Below are 12,101 nucleotides of genomic sequence, written 5' to 3'. Positions count from 1 at the left end.
AATCTGTGTGCTGAGTGTAAAGAAGCTGTTCAGTGGCCAACTGCAGATCAATTGAGGGATGCCAAAACTCATGCTCTGTCTACTGTGGTCATGGAAAAGTATCATCAGATGGTTAACTCTTTGAAAACTAAGGTTCCACAGAAATAGATTGATTGGCTGAAAATCTTAAGGAGTAAGTGTTTGCCTCTTATGAGCAGATTTTCCATCAGCATAACGGAATCAAAAATCCAGAGCAGGGAAATCTCAGTCATTTTGTGTCACAGTTTGTTCCCTGGTTGCATCCGGACATTAGTTCACCCATCCGGCAGAATGTGATTTGTTAGCCATCATTTGATGGCAAGAAGCTCTTTATCAGTTATACTATAGTTTAATTTGCATGATATAATCTTGTGGGAATAAAATATCACAGGATGGACCTTATTGGTGTCTGAGTGTCGGTGGACAGTACTCCGCCCATGGTGTGGTGGAAAGTATTGGTATTCCAAACGAATGGTAGGCAAACATTGGGATGACATAACACTGGGGCCGGGACAAATTGCTTTTTCAACAAGTCAAAGGCAGCCTTGGCTTCTAGAGTCCACCTAAAGGGCTCCCCCTTTCCACAGGAGTTGAGTCATAGGTTGAATTATAGGAGAAAAGTCCTGCAATAATTCCTGATAAAATTTGGTGGACCCTAAAACACTCTGAAGGGCCTTTGTGGTGGTGGGGGAAAGGCCATTGGACTACTGCTTACACCGTATGATTTTCCATCTGTGTTGCTTTTGGGACACCAGAACTCCATTTCAGTAACATGAAACAATTTTTTTTTCAATTTGACAAACATATGTGTTGTTGTACTATCTGTAGGACTGCTTTGATGTGACCTACATCTTCATGTTTAGTAGTGGAGTAAATTAAGTTAACGTCTATAAATACAATACAAAACACATCCAAATACTCATGTAGAACGTCATCCATGAAATACTGGAATGCCACCAGGGCATTACAGAGTCTGAAGGGCGTGACTTGGTATTTAAATAGATGAATTTAGTCCTAAAAGTGGTCTTCCATTCATCACCCTGTCAGACCTTGACGAGATGGTAAGAGCCCTGGAGGTCCAAGTTGGGAAGATGGGGGCTCCCCTGATCTAATCTAGTAACACTGGTATCAGGGGCGGCTCCTCCATGTGGGCAGAGGAGCATCGCCTAACTGCTTTCCCTCAGTGTGAGGAGCAGAAACATAAAATGGTATTATGAATACCATTTTATGTTTCTGCTTCTTGCACTGCTAGAAAGCAGAAGGGTTTGGTTGGGGTGGGCGGGTGGGTGGTCCTGCTCAAGGCAGGTGAGGAGTGGCTTGTCCGCTGTTGTGAACGCTGACCGTTTGGTCGGCCCCAGGGCCGACCAAACCAGTCATAGGCACTCTCCCATTTTCTCAATGTAGGCTGCATGCAGCCTGCATGGACAAGAAGGGCTCCCCATAGACGCCTGTGTGGTCGGTGTCCCAGCCAATCACAACGCTGCCATTGCAGCATTGTGATTGGCTTAGGGGACGGGAGGGAGGCTGCCTCCGTCTTGTGAGGAGCAGAGAGAGGAGACGCAATGAGGGCCCGGAGACAAAGGTAATTTTATTTTATTTTTTAATTAACCCTCCCCGTGCGACCCCCCCGTCCCCCCACCCGCGAGTCATGCCAGCCGTGACTGACTGGTATCAGTGGTAAAGGATAACGATTCTTGATCGTTACCTAATTGATAGCATGATAATCAATGCATGCTCTTAGTTCTCCTTCCTTTTTTGCCACAAAGAAAAGGATGCTTGTGATTTGGATGGCCTAAGAAAGCTTGGCTAGGTTTTCCTTGATGTAGTCCTGCAACTGTTTAAACTCTGGCTCGCTCATGGTATATTTCCTGCTAGAAGGAATAGTCAGCACTAGTTGCAAGCCTATGCGACAATCGCATTCACGATGCAGAGCTAAAACACTTGCCTCTGTTACCCAAATACCTCCAGGAATTTACCATAACACTCGAGTAGGGTGAATATACAACATATCTGTGTCCCCAGACTTCCGTGTGTTAACATACTAGCTGTTTTTTCTGTCTTATTTCTCAAATTCAAATTGGACAAGCAATTCTTTAGGTAGTAAGGTGAACTGAACTGCACTGAGCATGAAGCCCACTGTATGCGAGGATAGTTTAGCATTAGTAACAACATTCCCAGGATAAGGCGATCTGAGGATCGTAAATAAGGTCAAAGCTTATGTGTTGCCATTGGTCTTCTCCTATCTTCATGATTAATAAATCAGTGTGATAGTGTTCTGGTCCTCATGTCAAGGAGGAGCCGTTAACTGTTTTTACTGGTTCAGACAGCTCTTTCTTAATGCAAGAAATTTCTAACCTCACAGCATAGGTCTTATCAATAAAGTCGCCCTTTTCCCCCAGAATTAACAGGGCTCGGGCATCCTTTTTTATCTCCATTGGGATAGAACATAAACACAGTCACATTAACGTGTGCCACCGCACCTTATTGTGTGTTGGCCAAATAGACTGAGATCTCGGGTTCATTTTTTCTCAAAGAAGGGGTTGCCATCAAATCTGAGAGAGTTAGTTTTCCGACTCAGCCTTTTTTTTCCGCATCAGTTACTGCTACTGTTTGGTTCCTTCCCATGAACTTGGAATAAAAGTTTTTCCCTTTTGCTCTACAGTCCTTAATGAAGTGACCACACTAACCACAATACATGCAGAGCTTTAATTTCCTTCTTTTTTTCACGCTCTTCAGCAGAAAATGGGTCTCTAATCCTGTTCACCTCCATAAATTCCACTCCATTAAGATTGCTGGCCCCTTCACTTACGCTGGGACGTACTAGGATCACTTTTGGGTCAACCATAGCCCTTTCCTCACATTTCTCTAGTAACCTGTGGTCTAGCTGAACTTTCTTCACAAGACTCTGGTAGATTAACTACTTGAGCTAAGATATCTTTTAACTCGATTCTAAGACCTTATTAGAAAAGTGACTCTCTTTTTCTCTGGCCACTCTATCTTGATGATTAGCAGATTGGAGTTTGTAATATGACAAAGTAAATCTTGTGACTCCTGCCAGAGTCTAGGGACAGTGGGTGAGTCTTGTGGTCGAACAGGTTTTGCTTCTCTCTGTAAAAGGCATTAAAATTGTACATAATAGGGTCATCCTGTTCTAAGATTAGTATCGACCAACTGTCAGCATCGCCACCCAAGTATGACAAGGCAAAAGCGGTCTTTGTTTGATCAGCAGGGAAGGCTGCTGGTATGCACAGAAATTGTAATGTACAGTGATTGATAAAAACTGCATATTTTTTAGGATCAACGTAAAAACATTCGGGCGGAGCAAAATCAATCCAGGGAGGTTGAATTACATGTATTTGAGTGGACCTTTGGGACTGGAGGGGAGGACCCATACCTAAAGGGTCTGAAGTTGGTGAGGGGGTTGTTGTACCAAATCCCATCACAGGTGAGGCAAGGTCCAAGATTTTAGGTGTGCACCCTTACTAAAGTCGACCTTTGCTCTTTGCAATAAACCTGCCACCTCCCTATAAATAGTTCCTAATTCCTTTCTAAGGTCTTGACCCTCTGCTTGTGAAGCCTGAACCTTTTGCTGAAGAGAGGTAATGCTTTTCAGGATTGAGGTGAGAACCCTATAGGTGTCCATCGCTCAGGCTGAGTAGTAAACGTGGGTTTGGCAGTCTGTCAAGGGTACATAAAGCAAGTGTTTAGAACAAAACGTCTAACCTGTGTTCCACTGTACCAGTGGGAGCGAAGCACGTGGTTTTGCTGCCTATGCCCCTAGCGCTCTCTAGAGTGAGGGGAATATAAACTTTCTCCAAGATGGCATCAAGGGGAAGGAGAGAATGGGAATGAGAGATGACAAGAGAGACTGGTTTATATTGCTTCACACACGGAGTACTGTGTTGTTTCACACTCGTTCTGCCTCTTAATCTGCTATCTGACCCTTAGTTGCTCTCTTGTCTGTTTGGTAGATTTTGAAGTGATGAATATAGCATGCGTTAACAGGTTTGCTCATACATTTGCCTTCACAAGTAAGAAGACTATCACATCTCTGATATTAGATTTGCACTAAGCACCTCATGGCCCTTCTGTAACTACTCAGAAATGGAGTATGTAGTGCACAGTAGGGATAGAACAAAGGAATGGAAAGTGCTGCAGACAAGGATAATTCCATAAGGCAAATACTATGTCAAGTGTTAACGGTGGGTTGCACAGATAGGATTTAGGTCTCAATGGTCTTATCTCCACCACGGACTCTAGGGTTTTGCAACAGGGATGATTTTGTCATTCAGGGTTGTCTCTCTTGAGGAACAACGTTACAAGCATATCATAGCCTTGATAGCACATTGACTGAGCACACACTCAATCCCGTTAAACAGATTATATTATATGACACATATTTCTTGTATTTCTCTTGACCCATATGAAAGCTGAGGTGCATGAAATGAAATATACTTATAAACGCTTGCTGGGACAGAAGTAGAACCGGTGTGGAGATATAAACAAGAACATTTCCAGGAATACAGCCCTGATGAAGTCGTGGGGAACACCCTAGATGACGAAACATGTATCGGCTGGCTGGGCAAATAAAGAAAGAAAATTAAAGATCAAGAGAAATACAAGAAATATGTGTCATATCATTTGATCCATTTAACGAGGTTAAGTGTGTGCTCGGGCAATGTGTTATTGTGTAAATAGACAGAGGTATACTCACACCCGAAATTAGTGAGGGCCAAAATACTCGGTATACCATCACCCAACAGTGTAGGTATAATAGTCTTGGCCCTCCCTTCTGATGACGTGTGCTTGCAACCTGGGGTAGAGGTTGCCTCGAGGCCACACCTGTTGAGGTCACTCTAACGTATTAATTTGTTTAATTCTTAGTATGATGCTTGTACTCATCTTGTAGTGGCTCTTTTCTTCTTTGCTGGAATCCGCTATTGCTGATGACGAAGGAACAAAGTCTACACAGCTGACAAACTTTCTGCAGGCTAGCACGAGCTATGTGGTGATGTGTAAGTAGGGTTTGAAACTGTCGAGCATCTCCTTCTGGGAAGTCAATTGCCAAGCAAGGTGTGGCACCAAGGTGTGCCTTTTATAGTCAAGAGCCTCCGGTTGTGAAGGTTCTAGGATTTCTGAATTATGTACAGTTTGGAAGTCTCTGGTGGAAGGGCTGAGTGATGCACAGGGCTGAGTCACACATAGTACAGAAGTCTCCGTAAGAACGGTTGATTCATGCACAGGGATGAGTCATGCACAGTGTGAACGTATCTGGAGGAAGGGCTAAGTCATGCACAAAATGCCACATGAAGGCCTTCAAGGGATGCACTTCCGTTTACAGGTTTGGAACCCAATAGCAGATCTACACAAACTTCTTTATTATTGTTTTACTCTACAGAATGTTTGCATATATTTTTGTGGTTATGATGAAATGGGTTTGACTGTGAACATGCGTGTGTGTGTGAGCATGCTGGTGACTGGAAGACTTTGGTGGAAAGTCTTGGATGCAAATGCAAAGACCTCCTAATCCTAACACGCTCTAAGCCCCCTTGATTCAGCATAATATGAATATTTGGAGGTTTAATGTGAATGCAAGTGCCTGAGCTCAACAGTCTAAGTTCAGAAACTTTACAACACTTCCCTCTTTACAAGACTTTCGGAGATCACAATGGCGGTGCCTGAGAAGGGGGAAGACTTCATGCGTGGTGCAATCTTGGAGGTAGACCAAAGTGCAAAGGAAGACCTGCCACCCTACTTGAAGGCCTTTGTAAAGGAGAACGCCTGGGATTACTCTGGCAAGGATATTGGCCTGGTTAAAGGTGTTGAACCTTTAAAGATCACAACTAAGCAAAATGCTGGATTCCCTCAGATGCCCCAATAAACCACTCAACAGAGGCTGCGGCTGAAATCACCAAGAGATTAATTAACATCTCTGCAGTTCCACAAGATCTAGTTACACCAATAAGTCTTTAGATGCCATCTTGAGTTCAGCTACAAATAATAAAAATAAAAAAATGGCGATCCCACCTATTTTCTCCGCAGTATCCTCCATGTTTCCGATGGCAAGTTCCGTCTAGGTTGGCACCTCTGCCTGCTGGGGAACTCTACACTATTTCTTCCTTCTGCACATGGATATTCCAAGGCAGTGCTGCTGGAGTTTGGAGCGGTGTGTGTTCATGACTACCTCTGATGTGGGCAAGCCTGGCAGTGACTGCCTCTTTTGGGCATTATTGTTCCTTGTACATGCTTTGATGATTTTGCCTGGGCTGCGGCAGTTTGGAAAACATGCTTCAAATATGTTGGCACTAGGGTTAGAATAATAAATTAACTCATTCATAATATATGCAAGAAGTGATTTTCATTGGAGTCCCTGAGATGCAGGTTTCCCACTTCCTTCAGAGGCCCCCATTCTGCCTAAATCCTATGAATATCTGTGAGGTATATGAGCCTCAGGGGCTCCTCATCAGTTCCGAAGGAAGGTTCCATCATGTTGTGCTACCCCAATGGCTGCGTTTACGTATTAAATAAAGTAGACATTTGTATAGGAAGGTATTCATATAAGGTTAAGAGATCTTTACATTCTGTATTTTGGAGTCTAGGCTTTTGCAGTTCATTTTTTTACATGAACCCCTGCTTACTTTCTTCTTTTTCTCATGTACTCCTTGTTGCTTTGGGGACGCTCTTCAGGGTGCTGGCACTCCTCTTCAGTGTGGATTTGTACGACTTACTCCGCTAAGCACACCGACCCAAAGTGTGCATAGGAAGAGATTAGTAGCTAGTAATAGAAAAAGGTGGGGATTTTGAAGACGAGTACTGGAGCTGGACAAGGCCCACTATATCCTGTGAGAGACAGTAGCTCATACTCATGGAACCACAAACTTGACAACCTTAGGGTAGGGTACTGCATGTTTGTGTAGTAGTGATATTTAGTTTGGTGATTATTTATGATATTTAAGGAACCTGACCCTAGCCACAGCATTGAGGCACTTTACATATACAAATTGAGTAACAAAAGAACTTCTATATAACTTCAAATTCCAACTGAATTCTGGAGAAATCAGCTTAACTGTGACCTAGCTGCAAATGCTAAGAATATTATGGTAGAAAGAGCCTACAAATGTGCATTTTAAGGTTTTTCAGATGATACGCAGGTTTGGAATCGACCTAATGTGTTCAGGGATCTGGTCCAGTGTCTGCTCTGTTGAAGAAGCACAAGCTTTGAACAACTATCATTGGCTAAAATATCATCAATGAGGTCTGGCACGATCACTAGGAAGAATCTATCCGACCCATACTGACACACCTGAGTCTCGGATTTCAGGGTGGAATGTATACATCTCATCAATCTTTTTTACCGGTTTAACTAGATAGAGATGCCCAACTTCTGTTCCGTTAATCTATTTTCCTGAACTCACCATTGACTAGTGATGACTCAAGTACATGGCGTTAAGATATTTGTCCTCTGCTGTTCTCTTTGGTATAGGAGTCATTTAGTCGATGCTGATTGGTCTTTCTTCCATTTATCTCTCTATAATGAGATTGCCCCACAATGGCTTCTTCATGTTGACCTCCTTACTGAATTATTTTCTGACACTGGGCACTTGTTATTTGATTCACTTACATACCCTTGTACAGCCATATCTCAAGTTTTGGCATTGTGCACATGCTCCGTCTTAGCGTAAAAAGCACAAGACCTGCTGTCAACAGTGCTCTTTGCATCCTAGAATTACGTTGAAGAGCAGCGTTCTACTTTTCAGAAATCCTTTTTTCCTACTGCATTCCACTTTCCACTGAAGACCATTCTCAGTCACTACAATACTCTTTTCAGGAATAGATTTGTCTTATATGCAAGATGAGGAAAGGCCGGGCAATTACTACATCGCTACTGCAGCACATGCTGTCATTCAAAAAACATCAACTCCATTGATCACATTACCTTTCCTAGCGCTGAAATGTATCTCCTCAAATTGTGGTTGATGATTTTTATTCAGCTGCATGAGAGGTAAGGAACTTTACAGTTCAACAACCCCAGAACAGGAATTTCTCAGTAAACTCAGGTCCACAACTGGGTTTGGGTTGATCAGTTTTACCCTACCATGATAGTATAAAAATACAACGAGAATAAGATTAAACTAAATATTCGGAACCAATTCACCCTATACAACAAAAAGAAGACCTCCAATTCAGTTATTGCCACATAGGTTATAAGATGAGAAAAATGTAAATTAAGTTGCATCGAGCTCCTCTAAAGGAAAATTTCCAAAGTTTCCTAATTTTTCCTACATACGTAAAGGGGAAAAATCTAGACTAAACGAGGTTCAAAAGGAAAGCATAAAATGGTGTCAGCTGTCAGAGTCCTCCTAAGAGGATGCTCTAACTAGAGTCATGTAGCCGAAGGCCAGAATCACAGAGAGAGGTCTGTACCTTGAAGCGCCTCAAAGAGAAGAGTCAGCTGTCCCTAACTTTGTTAATACAAAAGCAACCATTAAATACAGGCACCTCCTACAAACTTTAAGTAACTTTCCTTTATCCCAGCGTCCTTCATCGCCTCCTTTCTCCACCTCCTGCTTCAAACAGTAAAACTTCTCACACGTTCTTGGTGCCATCTCTGTCTCCCACGAGAATTCATCCGTCCTTTGTTATCGCATTCCTTCCCAGGCCTACTATTGACTGAACAATCGACCCTTCCCTAAACTAACAATGTCTTGTCCACCTGCAATGAGAATACAAATAGGGAGGATTTCACAGTAAAGGCAAAAAGTTAAGTTAAAAGCTAGTCAGGGAAGCGAAATAGAAGCACAATTCAGGCCTACCATTAGGCTAAATTAACATCACACGGGTTACAACACATCTTCTCTGAAATCCATAAATCACATTATAACCTAATTTTCAGAATCATCAAGAATCAATTTTACTAAGTTATCATAACAATTGAAATGCTAAATCATTTCACAAAAATGTCTAAAGGACAACCTAAACATAGGTGTCAGTATGAGATCCAAAGTTGTCAGTTGCATTTCTAACACACTAACAATTTGATGATTGGAGAATTACTTTGAAATCTTGCACTTTAACTCATTTAGTTCTAAATTAGTCACACAGAATATACATGAGTGCAGACTACTCATGATTATAATGCTCTCCTACATGAATTTTAAGGAAGACTGAAGCAAAACATAAAGCATAAATCTATGCCTCTCCACCTTCAAATGTCTTTTCAACCATAATGCTTTCCGGGCACTGTCTTTACTTCACGTTCAGAGCTGGCCCCCACACGGGTAAAAGATTTTTTAGAGCGATCGTACAACACCCTTGAGGAGGTCTCCTCTTTAGCAAATTCATACCTAATCCTTAATCATGGACAGGATGGAAAAAATTGGAACGTTTCTCCACCATTCAATAAATACAGAAATAGTCACTGTGTATCACTTTGGAGAGCCAGCAGTTAGATATTTAAGATCCAACAATGTAAAGAACAAACAGCGTACATAAGGCAAAACAGAGGGTCGAACTCCTTTGATACAGTATCAATGGTTAACTTTCACCAGCTGCTAACATGCACAGCTTTTATGGATGGTTTGTGGACAGACGGCAAACATCGGATCTTCTCAGGTAGGTGCATGCCCAGGTACCTCATCACCTCCTTAGCAAGAAGGTGTGGAGGTGCAGGCTCCCCAAGTTTAATTTAAACATCCAAGTCCCCTCATGTAAGAGAACATTGCACATTCACAGGCAGCTGCCAAGGGGGGCAAATTCACAGGTCTACCAGTAGGACTGGTGAATGAAAAATAGCCATGCTAACCCGCTCCGTTCCTCTTAACGCTTTATCTCTTTCCATGCATTCTCTTTCTATCCTTCTCTCTCTCCCCTCCATCTTTGATCTATTTCTGTCCACTTCCCTCCCAATTTTATGAAGCCCCCCTGGTGCCTGTTGAAATTAACCCCCGGGAGCTCGGGAAGTTAGAGGCACCAGGAGTTGATCTGGGCTTTCAAAACCAGCCTCCAAGAGCTCTGTCCCACCGGGGAAATGCCTGGTGGAATAAAATACCTGTCCGGATCTGTCTGGCAGCACTGCACACTATGTTGCCGAACATAATCCTAAGCAAGACGGACTGGGGTCAGTTATTTAGGTTGATTTCAACTTCTGAAAGGCCATAGGAGTCAAAGACAGGCAGCCACACAGAATACAGAAATAACCGATAATGGTCAAAGTATTCCCAACAGGGCCCTGAGGTGGAAATATTCTTGAATACAAAAAGCAGGAACTTAGAAAATACATACTCACCTCCACACTGAAAAGATGACACTTGCCATGTATAAATGAAGTTCCCTTTCATGGGAGACTGCATCCTACTGAAAAGTGGCACTCACCAGGATTTTTCCTTTGCCCACCAGTGATTATGAGTGATCCAGACACTATGACAGAGTTCAAAGTTTGTTTACATGTCATCATGGGAGTTTTTGTTTATTTGTAAAATTGTGTATTATTAACAATGCGTGGAATATGGAATTACACTTGAATATTCATGCGTACATTCGTCTAGCATTTTTGTTCTTGGAACAAATTTGTTATGACATGTTAAAATGCCTTTCCGGCTTATGCCAACTAGGCCTTAGTTATGCCTCAACACCATCTTGTTTAAAATGGATGTCTCACCTTGCACGTTCACTGTTTGTTATTTCTGCTTCATACAGGCAAGTAAAGTCATGTTAGTTTATTTTCATTGACGTTGTTCTCACTGTTCTCAAAGAAAATGTTTTCAACATGGGCTCGGGAATGTTACAACCATTCAAGGTTTCTTCTGTATGTTCACTGTACTGCATTAATTCACAATAGTTTACTGTTGCTTTGTAACTATTTTTTTCTGCCATCTCCACATGACATTAGTATAGAGCGGGCTAAATCAAAATTCATGAAGTGGGATAGCTCTAGTAAGGCAATATGACGTTTAATAATTCTGTGCTCTGAACCGTCAAAATATTTTTTGTTTTGCTCACACAATGATGGATTTGAAGTTTTAGTTATGCTCTATGAAAACATTTCCTATGTAAACCTTTAAATTTGTGGATGAGGCAGAGATCTTTCAGATGCTACTAAATATACTATCCAATTTCTTACTGATTTTGCTGCTCATTTGGGACCTAGTATTTTTTTGACTTTACTTACTATTCTGTATTGTCCTCAGAGCCTTCATGGCAATGGCTTTACTGCATTTTGCACTTTAAAACTTCTGTTTTGTATTTTTTTGTCTGAGTCTACTCTCACACTCATTTATTAAGTTTGTCCTTACTTAATTGACTGTATTTTTGATATGATGTGTGGTGACTTGTTCGGGACACATGGTCTCATGAAATTGAGGTTTAACACTGTCCCTAACCTACCAGTCAATAAGTGTGTTATTGAGGTGTCTTTTTAGGGTGTAGGAATTTAGGGGTTCCCCCATCCACAAAATCCATGCAAACATCCTCACTGCAAGTGGCCAAAACTGCTGAAAATGCTTTCTGGAGGCAGATTCTTACTTCAAAAGGTGGATATGCCTGAACATTAAAGAATCCAGGATTGCTTCAATTAATTAGATCTATCATACGAGGTTAAGGAGAGACTTCTTGAGGTTATAAAAAGAGACCAAGAGATTGAAGGTGGATACAGGTCTTGTTCTATTGTGTTATGTAGTGGAGCAAAACATTTGCCAAACAAGGTAGTTACTGAAAGCTAGAAATGTTGTGTTCAAGCCCGGAATAGAGACGTGCGGAAGAAGGCCAGTTGAAACACGTGGTCCTCTAGTTGGAGGCTGCTCAGCGCCACTGGTCAGTCATGGCTAGGGGAGTCAGTTGAGTGTTGTGTGTTGTTTTAGGTACAGAAAAGTGCAGGCAGCAGCAGGGTCCTGGAGACCTATCTCAAAAGTGAGACCTGTTTTAATTTGCTGCTAAATGAAGATGTATCTTTTGACTTCTTGAAATTCAGAAGAAAGGAAGAACTCTATTGCTGCTTTGATTACAGCAAAGCATTCGACAGAGTAAATCGGCATCTATTAGGTGCCAAACTCACAGCTTTCAAAATCCCAGAACCTCTACTGCAAGGT

The sequence above is a fragment of the Triturus cristatus genome, chromosome 1_2 (genome assembly GCF_964204655.1).
Source record: "Triturus cristatus chromosome 1_2, aTriCri1.1, whole genome shotgun sequence".
NCBI classification, from domain to species: Eukaryota; Metazoa; Chordata; class Amphibia; order Caudata; family Salamandridae; genus Triturus; species Triturus cristatus.
This window is presented reverse-complemented; position numbering follows the sequence as displayed.